We start from the raw sequence: 25,721 nt of genomic DNA on the forward strand, positions 1-25,721 counted from the left end.
TGAAGACGAGCTGCTGCTCGACAGTCCGGGGGGAGGAAGGTAACCAGAGGCAGACGGAGCAGCTGCTGCTACCGACTTGGGCTGCTCACAGGAAATGCTCAGGGTACAGGTTAACGAGGCTCTGATATCACTTGTTAGACCTTTCAGCCTGAGCATTGATAGTTGTGGATGACACTAGGAGAGTTGGGACAATTTTTGTTGGTTTATTTCTCACACAATGCCATGCCAACCTGAGGGGTTGGGGATACATATTTATAGGCTGCTAAGATGCCACTAAGATGCTAGTCTAACATGCTAACTGATTGTCCTTGATTGTCAAGAACAGAACTCTATCCTAACAGCCAGTCCTTTATGGTCCAGGATTTTTATCCTCCTAACTGCCATAAGGACCATGTGCTGCAGCCCCACAAAAACCCTAGTACACAGACTTATCCATCACATGGTACATCCCCGTGTTGCCCCTCCTGTCCTTCATTGCTCCCATCCTTCTTCAACACAACTCTAGTGACTCTCCTGATCTCTTCTTGACTCAATTTTGTGAAGAACACATAGCCCGACCAATGAGCCATTTTAGAGTGCGGGAGCGTGGAAGGAATAGCGCTAGGAGATGTCCCTAGATTAATCAAAGATTGCAACAATAAATGAGTATCATTATTGCGAGGGAGGTACACTTGAGTAGCACCTGGTTGTGGTCTCTCTGCTGGAGGTGTGTGGTCGTTTAGTGTTGTCCTTTGCTGGAGATGAACAAGACAACATGAGTTTGGAGGGGATTCCGGGGGTTTGGGAGAAGTGCATCCAGCACACATTGTCATCATTGGACCTTTAAACTAATCTTGGCAACCAAGCTTTACAACACGAACACCAAGCAACACAGCCCGTTCTTCCGCATGGCCGGCACATACCTGCCACTCATGGTACAATATGTGTTGCTATATCTCCATTGAGTAAAATGCATCTACGATACTCAAACATGTCTCAAGGCCGCACTTTGGTCAATGTACACTGGAAACCTCAATTTACAGTCATCAAAGACACTCGAAGGGCCCACCTATGGTCACCGCCACTCATATCATGCGTATTTTGTTGACATACAAACCGTTGACCATTTGACTGCCCATGTAGGTATCTAGCATGACCTAGGCCCTCAGTTGTAGGTTTTCTTTTGCAATATAACCACTTAAATAAGGACCCGCCCCATGACACTTCTTTTGAAGGAAAAACATTAGCGACAACTTGATGGTCCTCGAGCTGGTCTACTCCATCGTCTTGCTTTCTGGTGATCCACGCTCACGGCTATGTGTTGCCACATACAATGTCGGTGGCCGCAACCCTACCTGGAACACCATGCTTTATTGTGTTGTCCCCACTTTGTGACGAGATCCCTTCACATCTTGCTTCGTCTTGAGTGTGTCCTCTATCAGCGCGACATCGGCGAGCTGACCTAGGCTATACACTAGTAGTGCCGCCTTATTCACCGACATCCGCAACCTTTGCCTTGAAGGTATGATCTTAGCGTTTCTCTCTAGCTTTGTAGATCCGCCATAATTCTACATCGTTTGCGGATAGGGATCGGAGCTAGATTCTAGAGTTAGTGATATGGGTTAGACGTCCCAAGTATAGTTCTTTTAAAGATCCAACAAATTGTTGGCTTTGATTGATGTTTAGCAGGAAGCAGCGGGAGATAACATGGTGGCGAGGGATGGCAATGGGTAGGGTATGGGTGGGTATGACCTTCTTCTTCCCAAACCCATACCTACAGAAACCTTCTATACCCACCCACTTCAATACCCATGGGTATATATTTATACCCATGCCCATACCCAACGGGTATCCTATACCCAATGGGTATCCAATGGGTACCATCTATGGCATTTAATTTTTTTAAAGGTAGATAGATAAGTTTAAAATTCAAGTGATGACGGGCAAGCAGCATAGCACTGATGCGGCCTCCTTCGGCGGGAAGCCTCTTGGAGGAATCAAGCGAGTATGAGCAATAGCTGGTGGAAACCCAGTGCAATGGGAGCCGATGGTGGGAATCGGGGATCGAGAGATTAATAGGAGTCTGGTGGTGAGGATAAGCCGAGATTTTATCGTTTTGAGGAGGCGCGTACGACGTAGGAGGAGTGCTGAGCATTTACCTATGGGCCTATGAGCTATAGCCAGTTTAGGTATGGGCCTATGAGCTATAGCCAGTTTAGGGAGTACGGGATTTAGGGTTGGGCCATAGGAGTTGGATGTTGACCCCACATGTCATAGGAGTTATTTTCATTTGTTAACTATATGTGGGTATCCATTGGGTTACCCATGGGTGTATTTTCATACCCATGCCCTACCCATATATTTTGCGGGTATGGATACCCATTACCCATGGGTAAAAAATCTCTCAAACTCTTACCCATGCCCACTGTTTTCGGGTAGGGTACCCGCGGGTACCCATACCCATGGGCAAAACTGCCATCCCTAGTGGCGATCCGAAGCTCAAGGATTAATTGAAAGAAAACAACTAATAAAAGGCCCCTGAATGTGCACTTGTTCCTTTCTTGCCCCTATATGCTGGTGAAACTAAAAGTATCTCTCACGTTGGATCCCCTGAATGTGCACTTGTTCCTTTCTTGCCCCTATATGCTGGCGAAAACTAAGAGTATCTCTCACGTTGGATCCCTCAAAGGGGGCTCAATGCATTTTTGCTACAGCTAGTCGCCATAACTCCATTGCTCGTCTGATGACGGCGACAATCTCATTGTAGCAATCTTGCCCCTGAATGTGCACTTGTTCCTTTCTTGCCAAATCTCCCATAAGACTTTGCCCCCACATCAAATGTGGCAATGCCACCCAAGTTGGCTAGCAACTTGTTGCACCTCACTCTTCAACGACCCGGGCTGGTTGGGCGATAGTTCTAGTGTCATGTACTGCCATTGTCGCCAACACCTTCGCTGCTTCGAAGTAGTACGCCCACATGTTCATGAGGTGTTGGATAGTGGTGGTGACTGGTTAGTGGTCTGGTCACCAAAGTTAGTTCATGTTTGATTAGACCGGGAGGGGGAGTAATTAAGTGAGTCTACTTGTGATGTGGGCTGGTGTATCCGTATCTGTTAGCCAAGTATGCATCAACCTTTGTTGTGGCGGGTACACGACGACCAACAAAGATTGCGTGTACGCAACCATCCAAGCCTCTTCCATAAATCTCAATGACGACACCATCAACACTATCAAGTGTAATTTTGAGAGCTTCGAGAATCACTCAACCAAATTCGTCTACAACATGCAGTTCAAGGGATTGATCAAAACAAATTTAAAGTCCATCTTCTGGGACACATGAGCACCTGGAAAGCTCAATATCTTCGCGTAGCTTCTGCACCAGACTCACCTTTGGTGCAATGATCATCTTCAACAGTGTGGTTGGATAAACAACTATTACTGCCAGCTATGCCCGCAAAACCTCAAGACCGCATGACACCTTTTCTGGTATTGCCACGTCTCTAGGTTTGTTTGGTCCATGGTGGCGCAAATAAGTTGCTGCTTTCCGCTTGGCTAGTTTGCATGGAAAATGATGCACTGCTCAACGGACATTGTCACGGCAATCACTGCTTACTGCCAAAAATAAATCAAAGAAATTGACAACTATGACATTCAATAGAAATGTGGAATAGAGTTCGACACCTCGCACCAATCAAGGCAATGTATTACCCTCACAACCAACTTCTCATCTTCTGCCTTGCCCTGGTCTCTTTCATGCAATGTCTGCCACATAACCATCGGCGCCCAACTTAAACCATAGGTTGATTGAAGAACATCATAAGCAACAATAGGCTCACCCTTTTCCCAATGGATCTGAAAGTGAATTAGGTCATCATCATGGAGACAAGTGGGTACTGGACAAATAGGTAGTTATCACTTTAGTCCTTCCTATTTGCAGCCTTCTGTACCATCTTTACGTCAGTTCTTACCTTGCCCGAATGATCAAAGCAGGGGCACTGATCACTTCTACTGAATGTTGCTTCTGCAAATATTTAACTCCTCACAACTTTATCAGCTCTCTCTTCTAACTTAACATGCATTTTCTCCGAAACATGCATTTGAGATCCAAGACAAAACCACCACATCCCCCCATCTCCTTCGGTGCGCAAGGTATGTCACCATCACTATTTGCTCTCCACAGTTAGAGAGGGCAAGGTTTGCTAACATCAATAGGGGAATCCATCTTACTCTTCAAAGGGACACTGCAATTCTCACCCTTTGAATGTAAACTCTTGCCAAAAATAGTCCTTTCCTCTATTTTCATACTGCACGCTCTCCACATATCCTCTAGGGGTCTAACCTTTAGAAGCTCCAGGTAGAAAATGAGGCACAACACTAGGACTTGTGAGGGAGGCAAAGTGTGCCTCTTGATCTAACCCTAGTGGGACAACGTTCTCTTGTCAGATATGGGCACCTGAGTTGCCACCCAAAGAGCTAATACAAGGGAGCAACCCGCATGGTAGCGCGAGTTGCCTCCGCTTCTGTGGCCCTTAGAGACGTGAAGTCGAGGAATGTTGTGGAAGGAGATCGTCCTTCTAATAATGTTGCCAATGATGGTGAAGCACGGGCGCACTCCAACCATAGCCATTGGCCAACACCATCATCATAGAGCCTGCAGCTGTGTTGGACTCAACCTACAGCTAGGGCAGTAGCGCGTATGTCGCATCGGGGTCGTGGCACCACAAGCTCAAATGGTTGAACACTTCCCAAAAGATTGGTTTGGTGTAAAATCTAGTGCTCTGACCCAGGTAAACTTTGCATCCTCCGTGCATGCATGAAACCGGTCATCTGAGAACCTTGAATAAATTGCACGCCTAGAAATTGTAGCGCATATGCTTGGTGCATACATGAGCTAAAACAAACATGAAATTGACATTATGAAGCTGACAATATGAACTCTAGATGGTCGCCTTTCAGTTTCAATATAACATATTACATTACCTTTCTCCTCGTTGAGGGAACACAACAAAATCAACCAGGTTCTTAGCATACAATCCATTGTGATATACAACTTCAAGTACTCTGCTGTCACCGGGATGGAGATAAGGATTTCTTTCATATTGCAACTTCTCCAACAACAATACCTGTTTTCTCTTTCCCGTTATCTTTATAAAAATACGGCTGACCATTATCCTTATGCTCTTTGCTATTTTTTAAATTCTTATGTAGACTTGACCATATTTTAATTCGCCTGTTTTGTCTAAACAACCAATAAGTACACGGCCTTCCGGAACATGAATATTACATCTAGTTCTTACATCTAGTTCTTATGCCAGTCGGATATTATCTTGATGGGCCTTCAGAATCATCAACAGGTAATGCTCTAAACTTGGTTCATAACCTCGCAGTAACATTTTGGATGTTGTCTTCGTTTCGGCACTACCAATTTTCTCCATAACAGAGGGAGCAGCTTGTCTAGTCGTCAACATTTTAGCTAATTCATGCATGGCATCTTGTTGCATCAACAGAAATATCTCATCTCTTATTCCTAAAGTAGAAAGGAGAAAGATAATTTCACGATTCATATAGCATGGCTGGGCTTTGCTCCAACATGTAATGTTAAACATTATGCTCTTAGATTCGAATTTCTTCATGCTAGGCCGTAGAGAAATATTATGAAAGGAATCATGGTCGACGACAACAATTCCTTTGTAGCTACTACTACCATGCCTTATTTGAAAAGTTGAAGGAGGTTTAGTATGGGCTAATCCAATTCGGTGAGCAATTATTTGGCAAATCTCTAAGTATCTTCCCCATACCATCAGAAAATATGTATTTAGTGCCATCAGTTGTGACTTCAATATCTGGAACCTCTTCCACATACTGTGGTAGGATTTCTACTATTTGTCTGGAGGAGCTGAACAGCTGGTCCATTCTAGCGAATTTCTTCAAAGTGGCCCATCCACTTTCTTATATTCTCGCCCTTCAGGGAATCATTAGAAGCAAACATCCAAACAGGACTTCCACGAAGTTGACCTGTTGAGAAGGCCAGGAATTCATAGTACTTTGGACCAATTTAAAGTCCTTATTTCAGGATAATTAAAATGCGATAAGACAAGGGTTGGGAAAAGAACCCTTGTCCAGTTCTAGCAGAGATAACATCTGGAGAAAGCTTAGTCTAGTCTTCCTCCACAAAAGTAACTTTAGCCCAGTCAGAAACATATTTACTATAAGGCTTAACCACATAATTTGAAACTTCTTACTCGGGTCCCAAGCAAAATATTTTGGATGGAGTAATGTGAATTATGTAACACATCATTAATTTTCCTTCAACTTTGTCCTACTGGACATCAAAGTATTGTGGCTTCTTTTCCTACTATGAGCCTCCTCTTGGATGAAGTGCAAAGATTCATAGCATGCAAACTCTAAGTTGCTCATTTTCTCGAAATCCTCCTTGAAATATGAAGTGGTATTTCTTAAAGAGCTTTAAACAGATCAGCATTAACATGTTTGGCAACTATCTTACCCATGTGAACAAGAGAATTGAGACGAAAATAACCTCAAAAGGCATTGAGCAGCCACTCGGGCAGTCAACAAGGGGAACCAACAATGAGCCAATAGATTCCATTAATGATACGACCAATTCCCCCATTTTTCCTAACAAAGGTAAGTTGCCGATAATAAATGACACTGTTGCACCTTCATCAAGTATGAGGGTGAGAGTTGAACACTTCTCGAAAGATTGGTTTGGTGTAAAATCTAGTGCTCCGACCCAAGTAAACTTCACATCCTCTGTGCATGCATGAAAGCAGTCATCGGAGGACCTTGAATAAACTGTAGGCCTAGAAATTGTAGTGCCTATTCTTGGTGCATACCTGAGCTAAAACTAACATTAAATTGACATTATGAAGCTGACAGTATGAACTTTAGATGGTCGCCTTTCAGTTTCAATATAACATATAACATTACCTTTCTCCTCGTTGAGGGAAGACAACACAATCAACCAGGTTCTTAGCATACAATCCATTGTGATATACAACTTCAAGTACTCCGATGTCACTAGGATGGAGACAAGGATTTCTTTCATATTGCAACTTCTCCAACAACAATTCCTGTTTTCTCTTTCCCATTATCTTTAGGAAAATACAACTGATCATATCCTTATGCCCTTTCTGATTGTGTAATTTTGATGTAGACTTGACAATATTTTAATTCGCTTGTTTCGTCCAAACTACCAATATTTACATGGCCATTCCGGACATGAATATTATATTTAGTTCTTATGTCAGTCAGACATTATATTGATGAGCCTTAAGAATCATCGACAGGTAAGGCTCTAAACTTGGTTCATAACATTGAAGTAACATTTTGGATGTTGCCTTCGTTTCGTCACTACCAATTTTCCCCATAACAGAGAGAGCAACTTCTTTGTTCGTCAGCATTTCAGCTAATTTTAGAATGTCATCTTGCTGCATCAACTTAAATATCTCATCTCTTGTTCCCATAGTCGAAAGGAGAAAGATAATTTCACTATTCATATAGCATGCCTGGGCTTTGCTCCAACTTGTAATGTTAAACGTTGTGCTCTATGATTCAAATTCCTTCATGCTAGGCTGCAGAGAAATATTTCACAAGGAATCATGGTTGACAGCAACAACTCCTTTGTAGCTACCACTACCATGCCTTATTTGAAAAGCTGGAGGAGGGTTAGTATGGTCTAATCCAATTCAGTGATCAATTTCTTTCGCAAATCTCTCAAGATCTTCCCAATACCATCAGAAAATATGTATTTTGTGCCATCAGTTGTGACTAAAATATCTAGAATCTCTTCCACATCCCGTGGTATGATTTCAACTGTTTGTCTGGAGGAGTTCAACAGATGACCCATTATAGCAAATTTCTTCAAAGTGGCCCATCCACTTTCTTATATCCTTGGCCTTCAGGAATCATTAGAAGCAAACATTCAAATCGCTGTTCCAGATATCTTCCGATATTCTGATAAATCGGCTGATTTATCGCTTACCGTTGTTTGACCGATAAGATAAATCAGCCGATATGGCGACAAGTTGACCGTTATGCTGAGAAACAGGTCGATTTACCCCTTATCATGGGCCGACCAATAAGTTCCCGATAAGCGATATCCCCAACATTGATTCAAACAGAACTTCAAAAAGTTGACCTACTGAGAAGGCAAAGAATTCATACTTCTTTTGACCAATGTAAAGTCCTCCTTTCAGGATAGATAAAATGCGATAATACAACCAGTTTTCCAGGGTTGGGAAAAGAACCCTCGTCCAGTTCTAGCAGAGATAACATCTAGTTCTAGCAGAGTTAACATCTGGAAAAAGCTTAGTCAAGTCTTCATCAGCAAAAGTACATAACACTAGCAAAGTGAGAAGCATACTTTCCATTAGGCTTAACCACATAAACTGAAACTTCTTCGCCAGGTCCCAAGCCGTATATTTTGGACGGAGTAATGTGAATTATGTAACGCATCATTAATTTTCCTTCAACTTTGGTCCTACTAGACATCAAAGAATTGTGGCTCCTTTTCCTACTATGAGCCTCCTGCTAGATGAAGTGCAAAGATTCATAGCATGTAAACTCTAAGCTGCTCATTTACTCAAAAATTCTCCTTGAAATATGAAGTGGTATTTCTTAATGAGCTTTAAACAGATCAGCATTAACATGTTTGGCAACTATCTTCCCCATGTGAACAAGAAAATTGAGACGAAAATAACCTCAAAAGGCACTGAGCAACCACTCGGGCAGTCAACAAGGGGAACCAACGGTGAGCCAATAGATTCCATTAATGATACGACCAATTCCCCCAATTCTCCTGACAAAGGTAAGCTAGCTAAAATAAATGACACTGTTGCACCTTCATCAAGTATGAGGGTGAGAGTTGAACACTTTCCGAAAGATTGGTTTGGTGTAAAATCTAGTTCTCTGACCCAGCTAAACTACGCATCCTCCGTGCATGCATGAGACCGGTCATCTGAGAACCTTGAATAAACTGCAGGCCCAGAAATTGTAGTGCAAACATGAGCTGAAACAAACATTAAATTGACATTATGAAGCTGACAATATGAACTCTAGATGGTCGCCTTTCAGTTTCAATATAACATATAACATTAGCTTTCTCGTTGAGGGAAGACAACACAATCAACCAGGTTCTTAGCATACAATCCATTGTGATATCCAACTTCAAGTACTCCGATGTCAACAGGATGGAGACAAGGATTATTGATATTGCAACTTTTACAACAACAATTGTTGTTTTCTCCTTCCCATTATCTTTAGAAAAATATGGTTGACCATTAGCCTTATGCTCTTTGTTGTTTTTTATAATTCTGATGTAGACTTACCATATTTTAATTCGTGTGTTTCGTCCAAACTACCAATATTTTCACGGCCTTTTGGGACATAAATATTACATCTAGTTCTTATGTCAGTCAAACATTATCTTGATATGCCTTAAGAATCATCAACAGGTAAGGCTCTAAACTTGGTTCATAGCCTTGCAGTAACCTTTTGGATGCTATCTTCGTTTTGTCACTACAATTTTCCCCATAACATAGAGAGCAACTTCTTTGTTTGTCAATATTTTCAGCTAATTCATGCATGTCATCTTGTTGCATCAACTCAAATATCTCATTTCTCATTCCCAAAGTCGAAAGGAGAGAGATAATTTCACGATTCATATAGCTTGGCTGGGCTTTGCCCCAACTTGTAATGTTAAACATTTTGATTTTAGATTCGAATTTCTTCATGCTAGGCCGCAGAGAAATATTATGAAAGGAATCATGGTCGACATCAACAACTCATTTGTAGGTACCACTACCATACTTATTTGAAAAGCTGGAGGAGGGTTAGTATGATCTAATCCAATTCGGTGAGCAATTTCTTTGGTAAATCCCTCGGTATCTTCCCAATACCATTAGAAAATATGTATTTAGTGCCATCAGTTGTGACTTCAATATCTGGAATCTCTTCCACATCCCGTGGTAGGATTTCAATTGTTTGTCTGGAGGAGTTGAACAACTGGCCCATTCTAGCAAATTTCTTCAAGTGGCCCATCCACTTTCTTATATCCTCGGCCTTGACGGAATCATTAGAAGCAAACATCCAAACATGACTTCCACGAAGTTGACCTGCTGAGAAGGCTATGAATTCATACTTCTTTGTGAAATGAACCCTTATCCATTTCTAGTAGAGATAACATCTAGAAAAAGCTGAGTCCAGTATTCGTCAACAAAAGTAACTCTAGCAAAGTCAGAAGCATACTTTCTAGTAGGCTTAACCACATAATTTGAAACTTCTTCCTTAGGTCTCAAGTACTATATTTTGGATGGAGTAATGTGAATTTTGTAACACATCATTAATTTTCCTTCAACTTCGGTCCTACAAGACATCAAAGTATTGTGGCTCCTTTTCTTGCTATGAGCCTCCTGCTGGATGAAGTGCAAAGATTCTGAGCATGTAACTCTAACTTGCTCATTTGCTCAAAAATCCTCCTTGAAATATAAACTGGCGTTTCTTAAAGAGCTTTAAACAGATCAGCGTTAACATGCTTGGAAACTATCTTCCCCATGTGAACAGGAGAATTGAGACGAAAATAACTTCAAAAGGCACTGAGCAGGCACTCGGCAGTCAACAAGGGGAACCAACGATGGGCCAACAGATTCCATTAATGATACGGCCGATTCCCCCAACGAGGGAGTAAATTGTTAACAAATTGCTAGCACTGGTGCACATCATCTATTTTTGCAATAAATGCCCCTGTCCCCCAAAATTGTCCATAACAAAAAATACTCTAGTTTTACTGAAGTTTGAGAACAAACAAATGCAAATTCAGTTACCACTCTACTCACATTTCACGAATACAGTAGCGAACCATACCACCGAGTTAAATCAAGGTATGCACACAATGCATATCAACCTATTGTCTGCCTCACCTCACTTGTATGAATCTCATATGTCAGATGTAAATGCATCTAAAATTTTGGGCTTTCTACTTCACCATGTGATCGTAATGTCTAACTAATATTATGTAAAAAGGAAAGAAATGGAAGTATCAGAGCAACACGGTGAGCAGCTCACCTGCAGCAAGATGTCGGTAGGCCCACCAAAGCTGCACTGGTAGCAGTTCCGGATGTCCTCAAAGAACATGTCAAGCTTGTACCTCTAGGAATCACGATTCTGGTACAGGTCTATGCATCGCTTCCCTGAGATGACTTCTACATGGACGCTATCCCAAGAATTAGCCACCTCAAATTTGCGCTCGGCGACACGGTTGCCTAGCCCAATGCATCTGAAAGTGAATTAGGTCATCATCTTGGAGACAAATGGTGACTGGACAATATAGATAGTTATCACTTGAGTCCTTCCTATTTGCAGCCTTCCATACTGTCTTTACGCAGTTCTTACCCTGCCCGAATGGTCAAAGCAAGGGCATTCATCACTTCTACTAAATGTTGCTTTTGCAAATATTTCACTCCTCACAACTTTGTCAGCCCTCTCTTACGCATTTTCTCCAAAAACATGCATTTGAGATCCAAGACAGAACCACCGCAGCCCCCCATTTCCTTTGGTGGTCAAGGTATGCCATCATCACTATTTGCTCTTCACATTTGCAGAGGGCAAGGTTTGCTAACATTAGTAGGGGAGTCCATCTTCCTCCTCAAAGGGACACTACGATTCTCACCCATTGAATGGAAATTCTTGCCGAAAATATAGTCCTTTCCTCTATTCTCATACTGCACGCTCTCGACCTCTTCTCCTCCAGGGATCTAACCTTTACGAAGCTCCCGACAGTAGATGAGGCACGACACTAGGGCTTGCGAGGGAGGCAAAGTGTGTCTCCTGAACTAACCCTCAGTCAGACATTATCTGGATGGGCCTTAAGAATCATCAACAGGTAAGGCTCTAAACTTGGTTTATAACTTTGCAGTAACACTCTGGATGTTGTCTTTGTTTCTGCAGTACCAATTTTCCCCATAACAGAGAGAGCAGCTTCTCTGCTCGTCAGCATTTCAGTTAATTCGTGTATGTCATCTTGTTGCGTGAACACAAATATCTCATCCCTTATTCCCAAAGTCGAATGGAGAAACATAATTTCATGATTCATATAGCATGGGCGGGCTTTGCTCCAACATGTAATGTTAAGCATTGTGCTCTTAGATTCGAATTTCTTCATGTAGGCTGCAGAGAAGTATTATGAAGGAATCATGGTCGACATCAACAACTCCTCTGTAGCTACCACTACCATGCCTTATTTGAAAAGCTGAAGGAGGGTTAGTATGGTCTAATCAAATTCGGTGAGCAATTTCTTTGGCAATTCTCTCAGTATCTTCCCAATGCCAGATTTAGTGCCATCAGTTGTGACTTCAATATCTGGAATCTCTTCCACATCCCGTGGTAGGATTTCAACTGTTAGTCTGCAGGAGCTGAATAGCTAGCCCATTCTAGCGAATTTCTTCAAAGTGGCCCATCCACTTCCTTATATCCTCGGCCTTCAGGGTATCATTAGAAGCAAACATCCAAGAAGCACTTCCACGAAGCTGACCTGCTGAGAAGGCCAGATATTCGTAGTTCTTTGGACCAACGGAAAGTCCTTCTTTCAGGATAGTTAAAATGCGATAATATAGGCCAGTTTTCAACGGATGGGAAAAGAACCCTCATCTAGTTCTAGCAGAGATAACATCTGGAAACATCTTAGTCCAGTCTTCGTTAACAAAAGTAACTCTCACAAAGTTAGAAGCATATTTACTATGAGGCTTAACAACATAATTTGAAACTTCTACCTCAGGTCCCAAGCAGAATCTTTTGGATGGAGTAATGTGAATTATGTAACACATCATTAATTTTCCTTCAACTTCGGTCCTACTAGACATCAAAGTATTGTGGCTCCTTTTCTTGCTATGAGCCTCCTTCTGGATGAAGTGCAAAGATTCATAGCATGTAAATTCTAAGTTTCTCATTTTCTCAAAAATCCTCCTTGAAATATGAACTAGTATTTCTTAAAGAGCTTTAAACAGATCAACATTAACATGTTTGGCAACTATCATCCCCATGTGAACAAGAGAAGTGAGACGAAAAATAACTTCAAAAGGCATTGAGCAGTGACTTGGGTAGTCAACAAGGGGAACCAACGATGGGCCAACAGATTCCATTAATGATGCGACCAATTCCTCTAATTCTCCTAACAAAGGTAAGCTGTCAACAATAACTGACACCGTTGCACCTCATCAATTATGAGGGTTAGAGCTGAAAACTTCTTGAAAGGTTGGTTAGGTGTAAAATCAAGTGATCACACCCAGGTAAACTTCGCATCCACCGTGCATGCATGAAACCGGTCATCTGAAGAACTTGAATAAACTGCTGGCCCGGAAATTGTAGTGCATATTCTTGGTGCATACATGAGCTGAAGCAAACATTAAATTGACATTATGAAGTTGGCAATATGAACTCTAGATGGGCGCCTTTCAGTTTCAATATAACGTACAACATTACCTTTCACGTCATTGAGGGAAGACAACACAATTAACCAGGTTCTTAACATACAATCCATTTTCATATACAACTTCATGTACTCCGATGTCACCAGGATGGAGAGAGGGATTTTTTGATAGTGCAACTTTTCCAACAACAATTGTTGTTTTCTCTTTCCCATTATCTTTAGAAAAATACGTTTGGCCATTATCCTTTGTTGTTTTTTGTAATTCTGATGTACAGTTTACCATAATTTAATTCGCCTGTTTCGTCCAAACAACCAATAAGTACACGGCCTTTCGGAACATGAATATTACGTCTAGTTCTTATGTCAGTCAGACATTATCTTGATGGGCCTTAAGAATCATCAACAGTTAAGGCTCTAAAGTTGGTTCATAACCTCGCAGTAACATTTTGGATGCTGTCTTAGTTTGGGCACTACCAATTTCCCCCATAACAGAGAGAGCAGCTTCTCTGGTCATCAACATTTCAGTTAATTCATGTATGTCATCTTGTTGCATGAACAAATATCTCATCTCTTGTTCCCAAGCCGAAAGGAGAAAGATGAGTTCACGATTCATATAGCATGGCTAGGCTTTGCTCCAACATGTAAGGTTAAACATTGTGCTCTTAGATTCGAATTTCTTCATGCTAGGTCGCAGAGAACTATTACGAAGGAATCATGGTTGACAGCAACAACTCCTTTATAGCTACCACTACCATGCCTTAATTGAAAAGCTGAAGGAGGGTTAGTACGGTCTAATCCGATTCCGTGAGCAATTTCTTTGGCAATTCTCTCACTATGTTCCCAAAACCATCAGAAAATATGTATTTAGTGCCATCAGTTGTGACTTCAATATCTGGAATCTATTCCACATCCCGTGGTAGGATTTCAATTGTTTGTCTGGAGGAGCTGAACAACTGGCCCATTCTAGCGAATTTCTTCAAAGTGGCCCATCCATTTTCTTATATCCTCGGCCTCCAGGGAATCATTAGAAGCAAACATCTAAGCAGAACTTCCATGAAGTTGACCTGCTGAGAAGGCAAGGAATTCATTGTTCTTGGGACCAATGGAAAGTCCTTTCAGGATAGTTAAAATGCGATAATACAGGCCAGTTTTCAAGGGCTGGGAAAAGAACCCTCGTCCAGTTCTAGCAGAGATAACATCTGGAAAAAGCTTAGTCCAGTCTTCATCAACAAAAGTAACTCTAGCAAAGTCAGAAGCATATTTACTATGAGGCTTAATCACATAATTTGAAATTTCTCCCTCAGGTCCCAAGCAGAATATTTTGGATGGAGTAATGTGAATTATGTAACACATCATTAATTTTCCTTCAACTTCTGTCCTACTGGACATCAAAGTATTGTGGTTCCTTATCCTGCTATGAGCCTCCTGTTGGATGAAGCGCAAAGATTCATAGCTTATAAAGTCTAAGATGCTCATTTTTCTCAAAAATCCTCCTTGAAATATGAACCGGTATTTCTTAAAGAGCTTTAAACAGATCAGCATTAACATGTTTGGCAACTATCTTCCCCAAGTGAACAAGAGAATTGAGACGATAATAACCTCAAAAGGCACTGAGTAGCCACTCAGGCAGTCAACAAGGGGAACAAACGATGAGCCAATAGGGTCCATTAATGATACGACCAATTCCCCCAATTCTCCTCACAAAGGTAAGCTGCCGACAATAAATGACACTGTTGCACGGTGAGAGTTGGAAACTTCCCGAAAGATTAGGTTGGTGTAAAATCTAGTGCTCTGACCCAGGCAAACTTTGCATCCTCAGTGCATGCACGAAACCGATCATCTGAGAACCTTGAATAAACTGCAGGCCTAGAAATTGTAGTGCATATTCTTGGTGCATACATGAGCTAAAATAAACATTAACTTGACATTATGAAGCTGACAATATGAACTCTAGATTGTCGCTTTCCAGTTTCAATATAACATATAACATATAACATTAGCTTTCTCCTCGTTGAGGGAAGACAACACAATCAACCATGTTCTTAGCATACAATCCATTGTGACATACAACTTCAAGTACTCCGATGTCACCAGGATAGAGACAAGGATTTTTTCATATTGCAACTTCTCCACAACAATTCCTATTTTCTCTTTCCTATTATATTTAGAAAAATACGACTGACCATTATCCTTATGCTCTTTGCTATTTTTTGTAATTCTGATGTAGACTTGACCATATTTTAATTCACCTATTTCGTCTAAACAACCAATAAGTACACGGCCTTTCGGAACATGAATATTACATCTAGTTCTTATGTCAGTCAGATATTATCTTGATGGGCCTTAAGAATCATTAACAGGTAAGGCTCTAAACTTGGTTCATGACCTCGCAGTAACATTTTGGATGTTGTCTTCGTTTTGGCACTACCAATTATCCCCATAACAGAGAGAGCAGCTTCTCTGGTCGTCAGCATTTCAGCTAATTCATGCATGTCATCTTGTTGCATCAACACAAATATCTCATCTCTTATTCCCAAAGTCGAAAGGAGAAAGATAATTTCACGATTCATATAGCATGGCTGGGATTTGCTCGAACATGTAATGTCGAGCACTGTGCTCTTAGATTAGAATTTCTTCATGCTAGGCCGCAGAGAAATATTACGAAAGGAATCATGGTCGACGGGAACAACTCCTTTGTAGCTACCACTACCATGCCTTATTTGAAAAGCTAAAGGAGGGGTAGTATGGTTAATCCAATTCGGTGAGCAATTTCTTTGACAAATCTCTCATTATCTTCCCAATACCATCAGAAAATATGTATTTAGTGCCATCAGTTGTGACTTCAATATCTGGAATCTCTTCCTCATCCCGTGATATGATTTCAACAACTTGTCAGGAGCTGAACAGCTGGCCCATTCTGGCAAATTTCTTCAAAGTGGCCCATCCACTTTCTTATATCCTCGGCCTTCACGGAATCATTAGAAGAAAACATCCAAACAGAACTTCCATGAAGTTGACCTGCTGAGAAGGCTAGGAATTCATAGTTCTTTGGACCAATGGGAATTTCTTCTTTCAGGATAGTTAATTTCGATAATATAGGCTAGATTTGAAGGGTTGGGAAAAGAACCTCGTCCAGTTCTAGCAGAGATAACATCTGAAAAAGCTTAGTCCAGTCTTCGTCAACAAAAGTAACTCTAGCAAAGTCAGAAGCGGATTTACTGTGAGGCTTAACCACATAATTTGAAACTTCTTCCTCAGGTCCCAAGCATAATATTTTGGATGGAGTAATGTGAATTTTGTTACACATCATTAATTGTTCTTCAACTTCGGTCCTACTGGACATCAAAGTATTGTGGCTCCTTTTCCTGCTATGAGCCTCCTGCTGGATGAAGTGCAAATATTCATAGCATGCAAACTCTAAGATGCTCATTTTCTCAAAAATCCTCCTTGAAATATGAAGTGGTATTTTTAAAAGAGCTTTAAACATATCAGCATTAACATGTTTGGCAACTATCTTCCCCACGTGAACAAGAGAATTGAGACGAAAATAACCTCAAAAGGCACTAAGCAGCAACTCGGGCAGTCAACAAGGGGAACCAACGATGAGCCAATAGATTCCATTAGTGTTATGATCAGTTCCTCCAATTCTCCTCACAAAGGTAAGTTGTCGACAATAAATGACATTGTTGCACCTTCATCAAGTATGAGGGTGAGAGTGGAACACTTTCCCCGAAAGATTGGTTTGGTGTAAAATCTAGTGCTTTGACCAAGGTAAACTTCGCATCCTCCATGCATGCATGAAACCGGTCATCCTCCGTGCATGCATGAAACTGGTCATCTGAGAACCTTGAATAAACTGCAGTCCAGAAATTGAAGTGCATATTCTTGGTGCATGCATGAGCTGAAACAAACACTAAATTCACATTATGAAGCTTCAAGTACTCTCTCCGATGTCACCAGGATGGAGACAAGGATTTCTTTCATATTGCAACTTTTCCAACCACAAATCCTGTTTTCTCTTTCCCATTATATTTAGAAAAATACGACTGGCCATTATCCTTATGGCCTTTCTGTTTTTTGTAATTCTAATGTAGACTTGACCAGATTTTAATTCGCATGTTTCGTCCAAACTACCAATATTTACACGACCTTTCGGGACATGAATATTACATCTAGTTCTTATGTCAGTCAGACATTATCTTGATGGGCCTTAGGAATCGTCAACAGGTAAGCCTCTAAACTTGGTTCATAACCTTGCAGTAACATTTTGGATGTTGTCTTCATTTCGTCACTACCAATTATCCCCATAACAGAGAGAGCATCTTCTTTGTTCGTCAACATTTCAGCTAATAGTTGAATGTCATCTTGCTACGTCAACTCAAATGTCTCATCTCTTATTATCCCCATAACAGAGAGAGCATCTTCTTTGTTCGTCAACATTTTAGCTAATAGTTGAATGTCATCTTGCTGCGTCAACTCAAATATCTCATCTAACTCAAATATCTCATCTCTTATTCCCACAGTCGGAAGGAGAAAGATTATTTCACGATTCATATAGCATGCCTGGGCTTTGCTCCTACTTGTAATGTTAAACATTGTGCTCTTTCATTCGAAAGGAGAAAGATTATTTCACGATTCATATAGCATGCATGGGCTTTGCTCCTACTTGTAATGTTAAACATTGTGCTCTTTCATTCGAATTCCTTCATGCTAGGCCGCAGAGAAATATTACGAAAGGAATCATGGTCGACAGTAACAACTCCTTTGTAGGTACCACAACCATGCCTTATTTGAAAAGCTGGAGGGTTAGTACGGTCTAATCCAATTCGGTGAGCAATTTTTTTGGCAAACCTCTCAAGATTTTTCGAGTACCTTTAGGAAATCTGTATTTAGTGCCATCAGTTGTGACTTCAATATCTGGAATCTCTTCCACATCCCGTGGTAGGATTTCAACTGTTTTTCTGGAGGAGCTAAACAGCTGGCCCATTCTAGCGAATTTCTTCAAAGTGGCCCATCCACTTTCTTATATCCTCGGCCTTTAGGAATCATTGGAACCAAATATCCAAACAGAACTTCCAAAAAGTTGACCTGCTGAGAAGGCCAGGAATTCATACTTCTTTGGACCAATGTAAAGTCCATCTTTCAAGATAGATGAAATGCGATAATACAACTAGTTTTCAAGGTTTGGGAAAAGAACCCTCATCTGTTCTAGGACAAATAACATCTAGTTCTAGCAGAGATAACATCGGAAAAAGCTTAGTCCAGTCTTCATCAAGAAAAGTAACTCTAGCAAAGTCAGATGCATACTTTCTATCAGGCTTAACCACATAATTTGAAACTTCTTCCTCGGGTCCCAAGCAGCATATTTTGGATGGAGTAATGTGAATTCTGTAACACATCATTAATTTTCCTTCAACTTCAGTCCTACTGGACAACAAAGTATTGTGGCTCCTTTTCCTGCTATGAGCCTCCTGCTCGATGAAGTGCAAAGATTTACAGCATGTAAACTCTAAGATGCTCATTTTCTCAAAAATCCTCCTTGAAATATGAAGTGGTATTTTTTAATGAACTTTAAACTGACCAGTATTAACATGTTTGGCAACTATCTTCCCCATGTGAACAAGATAACTGAGACAAAAATAACTTCAAAAGGCACTGAGCAGCCACTCGGGCAGTCAACAAGGGGAACCGACGGTGAGCCAATATATTCCATTAATGACGACCAATTTCCCCAATTCTCCCGACAAAGGTAAGCTAGAGAAAATAAATGGCACTTGTATTTTGTGCATTCTATTTTTTTTCCTGGTAATTTTTGCCATGTCATATTTCTGAACATAACTTTTTCCTTGGCAATTTTTTATTTTTTGCCATGCTGTCTTAGAAATCATTTTTGTTGTAAACCTTGCCATTGTAAAAAAAAAATATCATGCCAAATTATGAAATAGTTTGATCAAACTCGAATGGCATTTTTTTGGAATTTTCATGTGTTATATAAGTATCATGTTTTAGTAAAAACAAATTGAGGGGTATTATTTTAGTAAATGGCTGTAATATAGTCACGTGGGCAATTTTTCCTTCTAGTCCTTTTTATGCCTTTTCAGCCTTTATAAAGTCCTTCTACTTGTGTTCACATATGGGCCTATTTTGGCCCATATTTCCTTTTCCTTAGCGCTAAGTTTTCTCGAACGGGTAGTTCGGGCTGGGAGGTTCTCCAGATGGAATGAAATCGTTCGGTCGGTACCTAGTCGCCCGCCGAACAATACGTTTGGGCACATGGTTCTCGAGACCGAACGATTTCGGCCGTTATTGACGTCCATAAACTAACGGAGTGCGGACTTTTACCAGCTACATATGGCTGACCAAGATTTTCTATGGGACCTTTACCGAAAAAGGCTTTCGCCCCGCTTTATAAATAAAGCAAACCTCCAAGAGCACATACAAGGACTAGTTCAGAATTCACACACCCAAGTCACACAATAATAAGTCCAAAGGTACTGCTGAGGGCACAGCTCAACTAGCCCAAAACACACACGAAATAAGAAACAGGCTCAGCCGGGGCCAAGGCCGGACTAATCAGGCTCAGGCGGAGGCGGCGGTGGTGGCGGCGACAGGCGGATGGCCATCGAGCGGAGGTCGGCGATGAAGGCGGAGATGGCGTCCCGGTCCCGCGGGCGGCTAAGCGGCCGCCAGAGCTGCAAGTAACCAGACAGTTTGAAGAGAGCGTCAGTAGATCGTCGAAGAGGGGAGCGCTGAATCACAAGCTTATTGCGAATAGTCCAGAGCGTCCACGCGAGGGCCCCAATCTCAAGCCACCTAATGTGGTTCTATGGAACTTTACGTATTGTGTGCAACAAGTAGTTCTGACAAGGTTTCAAATTTCTCGTAATGTTGTGTGCAACAAGTTGATTTTGACCAGGTTACTTATTCTTGCATAGCTCATTAATGTGCTTTGCACACAGTGAGAAGTTACTAATTGGTTCCATCAAGCGTCCTGGAGAAGAAAAAACTATAATCGCACAAAACATCAAGGGCTCTAATCTAAGCTTATCGTGTGATGCTGCTTATCGATGATGTGTTTATCCCATCATAGCATTGCGTCTCCATGTACTCCTCCCCGTCGCATCCCCTCCTTTCCAGTGCACGAGAACGCAACACGCTTACACATCGATAGGTTCAACAGTCAATCAAACATCAAAAGTTCAAACTCCGGGAAAAAAGAGAAGGCGTCAACCTGGGGCTTGGCCTCGAGGTCGCAGAGCCTGCGGAGCTCCCGCGAGTCGCCTCCAGCGGCCACCTCGACACAGCCCACGCCACCGTCGGACGGGTCGCTGCACAGCGGCTTGACCGAGCATCTCAGGGTGAGCTATCGAAGTACCCGCGCCGCCTCCTCCGGCGGCAAGTGTGGTTTGTTCCGCGCCGGCCACATTGTTGCCATGGCGGTGGCTTGGCTTCTCTCCTCTCTTGTTGGCTCGCTCGGTGGTCGCCTGGAGTCTCCAGTTCAGGTGGGCGGTGAAGGCTGGTTTTGCGATGCTGGGCCTCTCAGCGATCCTAGCGAAAATGCAAAACGAAGGCCGAGGTCCACACAAAGGCTTTAATTTTTGAAGAATTAATACTCATACTTTGAAGTTTGAAAAAACACACATAACCAAAGACAGTGTACATATGTGCAGATTATCATGATGAAATACTTTAAAATGAGAACTACACAAAAAATCGCTTTTCAGCATATGTATTGTTCATCCTCAAAGTTCATAAAAAAATTGTAGCTTGCAATTCAAGATATTTCATCATAAGATTTGACACACATATTCATTAGATCGTTGTATACTTGTATATCTTTTCATAATTTTTTGAAATTGAAAAGTTCAGAATTTTGAACTTTTCAAAGTTAAGGCCTCCATGGAGCTCGGCCTCCAAAACGTTCTACTTGTGATCGTTATCCTATTCTGCCCCTGTTATGCTGAGATTGTGGCGGCTAGCACGTCGCGAGCTTGGGAGGCGAATGATTATTCGTGCGGAATCAGTCAGCTGATCCAAAGTATTTCCCATTCAATAGTAGAGAAATATAAAAATAAAACGGTTAAAAAAGAGTAATGTTTGTTGTCCTGCCAGGCAGAGTACTTCATCCAACCTTACACGTCCCCTTCCCCCTTTCTCTCTGTTTTGATTTTCCCCTCTCTGGTGTTGACAGAACCCAACCATATAGTGTTAGGAACATATCTCCCTTACCACGATTGTGTGGATACATGATACAAATCTCACTAAATAGGATATGGTTTAGCACTGGAGGAGCACAAAATTAGGGATAGGCAGCGGCGGCAAAGAGGAAGGATGCACTCGTTTGGTCATGAGGCGACCGAGGAAGAAGACCAAGTTGTGCTTGTTCAGAAAGCTACTCCTTTTTATCCTGTTTCACCAGCCAAGGCCCATTACCAGCCCGAGCCAATTCATGCGTTCATGGAGCATCGCTTTGCCATGCATGCTACCAGCCTACTAACGCAATACCAGCGAAGGCTTACCAGGCTACCAACCAAGGCACCCACCAATTCGAGTATTCGACTGAGGGCCTAATAAACCCAGACGGAGGTAGTACTATACATAGCAGCGGTGCAATCATCACACAGCTTGCCAGTGGCACAAGTGCGGTTACCACTTATTACATCTTCTTGGCAACTCCCACTTACTTACCACTTAATATTATCCTTTTGATATTAAGATTTTCAATGCATAGCAAAACATTTCTAATCTTTCAACCGTTTCAGGTGCATATGTGGGTATGTCATATTAAAATCAAATAACAATCTTCCTCATTTCATAGTTTGTGATGATTGGTTGCTACTTTGCACAAGACCCAAAAGGGATGTCTATGTATCCTAGCTATCCGATAGATTGCTAATGATCGAAAAATGGCCAAATTGGCAAAGTTGTAGGCGACCATGTAAGTCATGTAGAAAGAAAATGCGCTGATGAGCTGAGGACAAACTGTCACACCTCCATAGCTGGGAATTGTGGCATATCTCCCTCCCTGCACCCTGTCTAGTTGTGGAAGTTATGTTGAACTGATAGCCCACTTAATCTAGAAGTGGCGTTTCATTCGTGCAATCCACATGATATGGCATGAAGGAAACAGGGACACACAGCTGCACCCACAAGGTTTAGACTTCAGAGTTCAGAGATCACATCCCAGAGGGAACCTGCTACCTCCTCGCATTTAAACTTCCTGGTTCAACAATTGCTCACATGTCACAGCCATGTGAAAGTTGCCAGTAGGTGCAAGGTTACAGGCAAGCACAGATATGTGTCTCATCAATTAAGCACAAGACAAGATCCCTCCATCAATTTCAATTTCCAACAACATCGATCGGGCATTCATTCATATTGCTACCATCCTAAATGAGATGTCACGGCAATGTCACGTCACCATTTGATGATAAGCATAGGTAACGGAAACAGATGAAGCCCGAGCTAGCTAGCTAAAAGATTCTCGGACTGTCATGCACATGATGGGATATATATGTATCTCTTGAGGGATATATATGTTGCTTATGATGGCACTTCTAGAAGTTCTTATGGGCGGGAAATAATATAGTGCGCTGCTCCCAAGAATAAAGTGCTAGATGCACTTTCTCTTTGTGAATCCCGTGATGACATTTTCCCCAAAATTAAAGTGCTAGATGCACTCCCCCCCCCCCAAGTCTCTTCTACCAAACCCACCATCGTGCAATCCTAGTGTCTCTTGTCATGGTGATTCTTCCATGTTTCCGTCCTCTATAAAATTGCCTTATGTCCATACATGTGTGGCTTACACAATTGAGTCGTGTAGAGATTAAGAGAATCATATGAACTGCGAGCCAGGGGTTCTAGCAATATTTTGATCAACACTCCCTTATTGCACCATCCACGAGAAATTTTGATGGGGATGTTTTCGTGAATATGTCATGTAGCCTACACAATCAAGTGTTGAGCTTGGAGAGCTAGCAAGCTTAAGCCACCAACTGTTGAATGTGTAAGATGGTTAAAGTCCGGTCATATTAACTCATAACTCCATCCATTTCATATCTGCTAACTAGCTTAGACATCTTACTGAAGAAAATTCAATTTCAACAACTCAGATGTTATGCCATTATAGATGGTGAAATGTTCTGTCATGTTCAAAGAGTATTGTAGGAAGGCTCTCGAGTTCCTCTCTTTTGCTCAGGATATACTATGTGAGGTCTAAACCATGAGTGGTGTAAGTGACTGTCTTTTAGATATATATCTATATATTCCCATACCATTACTGAAGGAGGAAACTAGCTAACGAAGTTAATTTGGCACGGAATGATGTTGAAGAGGCTTTTCGTGTCAAACAATTATTGTGACTGATAGGTCTCTAACGTATGTATAATTTTTTATTATTTCATGCTATTATATTATCAATCTTGGATGCTTTATATGCTTCTATTTTATATCATTTTTTAGACTAACATATTAACTCGGTGCCCAGTGCGAGTTGTTGTTTTCTGCTTGTTTTTTGGCCTTTCAAAAAATCAATACTAAACAAAGTCCAAACACGATGAAAACTTTATGGTGATTTTTTCTGGATCAGAAGGGAAACTAGAACGTTCGGGAGGAGGCCAAAAGATCTACGGGAGAGCGACGAGCTCACCCGGTGCGCCCGAGGGGGCGCCCCCTAAGCTCGTGTGTCCCATGCAACTTTGTTTGACCTAATTCCACCTCTGTAAATTACGAAATATTCCCAAACCAACAGAGAGCAACCCGAAACACTTTTTCCGCCGCCGCAAGCTTTTGTTCTTCCACAATCCCATCTGGAGGCCTTTTCCGGTTATGTACCGGATGGGGAATTGATCACAGAGGTCTTCTACATCGTCCTTTCTTCCTTCCAATAATGCGTGAGTAGTTCACCACATACCTACGAGTCCATAGCTGGTAGCTAGATGGCTTCTTCTCTCTCTTCGATCTTCAATACCATGTTCTCGATCTTCTTGGAGTTCTATCCGATGTATTTTTTTTTGGTGTGTTTGTTGGTATCCGATGAATTGTGGGTTTATGATTAGATCATTAATTGAAAGTAATTGAGTCTTTTCTGAACTTTATTATGCATGCTTATTATAGCTTTGTATTTCTCTCCGATTTATCCATTTGATTTGGCCAACTAGATTGATTTACCGTTAGTGGGAGATGTGCTTTGTGATGGGTTCAATCTTGCGTAGTGACAGAAAGGGTAGCGAGGCATGTATTTTTATTGTTGCCATTAAGGGTAAAACAATGGAGTTTTATTCATATTGCTTGAGTTTACTTTGTCTACATCATGTCATCATATTGCATGCATTATTCTTTTTGTTATGAACGTAATACGTAGAGAGGCAAGCATAGAAGTGCTCTCGAAGTGGAGTAATAGTAGTAGATGCATAATTATTTCGGTCTACTTATCACGGACGTGATGCCCATATACATGATCATTGCCATGAATAACTTCATAACTATGCATTTTTCTATCAATTGACCAACAGTAATTTGTCTACTCGCAGTATGTTATTGTTTTGAGAGAGAAGCCTCTAGTGAATACTATGGCCTCCGGGTCTACTTACCTTGCTGAAATTTATTTACTTTTATTTTTATCTATCTATCACTATCAGAATTAATCCTTGCCAGTGACGAGTTCAAGGGGATTGACACCCCTCTTGCCCGTGTTGGATGCAAGTATTTGCTTTTGTGTGTTCGGATACTATTCATTAGGATTTGCATGCTTCTCCCATTGGTTCGATAAACCGTGGTTCTCACTGAGGGAAATATTTATCAGTTAGTATATTGCTTCACCCTTCCACTTCGAAAATCCCAATGCATCTCACAAGTAGTAGTGACGTCGAAATTCAATACCAAATCTGAAGTGTACCAAATGTGAGGTGTTATGATGATTGTGCAAATATATCAAATTCTTATGAACAATCTGATTTCATTTGAACAATCATCAAATCTTCAATCATGGCATTTAAGAGTGCCTTCAGTGATCTAAAGATGGTGTGGCAACACACGACTAAAGATAAGTCAATAATGATGATGATTAATGCATGAATAGAACTCTCATGTGCTAGCTGGAATAGACATAAATCACCGACATTGTTAAGGGCACGGGTGATTGCTTTGGTACTCAAAATTATTATGTTGTGATCAGGAATTCTTTTGTAGGTCGTTTAAACCCTTGGTGTGCATTCACTAAATATGTGGTATAACAATTTTCTTTAGTGAGAATATAGATGTTCGCAGGGCATGAACAAAAAAACCAATGTATCACCATAGG

At 41.4% G+C, this 25,721-nt stretch overlaps 8 pseudogenes; all 8 read right to left on the minus strand.

The window, feature by feature from the left end:
* Positions 1-4,955: 4,955 nt before the first annotated feature.
* Positions 4,956-6,826, minus strand: LOC119350533 (annotated as a pseudogene).
* Positions 6,827-6,923: 97 nt separating this feature from the next.
* On the minus strand, positions 6,924-9,017 carry LOC119350534 (annotated as a pseudogene).
* Positions 9,018-9,092: 75 nt separating this feature from the next.
* On the minus strand, positions 9,093-10,552 carry LOC119350535 (annotated as a pseudogene).
* Positions 10,553-11,839: 1,287 nt separating this feature from the next.
* On the minus strand, positions 11,840-13,381 carry LOC119350536 (annotated as a pseudogene).
* Positions 13,382-13,481: 100 nt separating this feature from the next.
* LOC119350537 lies at positions 13,482-15,321 on the minus strand (annotated as a pseudogene).
* A 95-nt stretch (positions 15,322-15,416) lies between these two features.
* LOC119350538 lies at positions 15,417-17,327 on the minus strand (annotated as a pseudogene).
* Positions 17,328-17,354: 27 nt separating this feature from the next.
* LOC119350539 lies at positions 17,355-19,182 on the minus strand (annotated as a pseudogene).
* A 1,418-nt stretch (positions 19,183-20,600) lies between these two features.
* Positions 20,601-25,721, minus strand: part of LOC119350540 — a 9,811-nt pseudogene continuing 4,690 nt past the window's right edge.

This window comes from Triticum dicoccoides, chromosome 1B (genome assembly GCF_002162155.2).
Source record: "Triticum dicoccoides isolate Atlit2015 ecotype Zavitan chromosome 1B, WEW_v2.0, whole genome shotgun sequence".
Lineage (NCBI taxonomy): Eukaryota > Viridiplantae > Streptophyta > Magnoliopsida > Poales > Poaceae > Triticum > Triticum dicoccoides.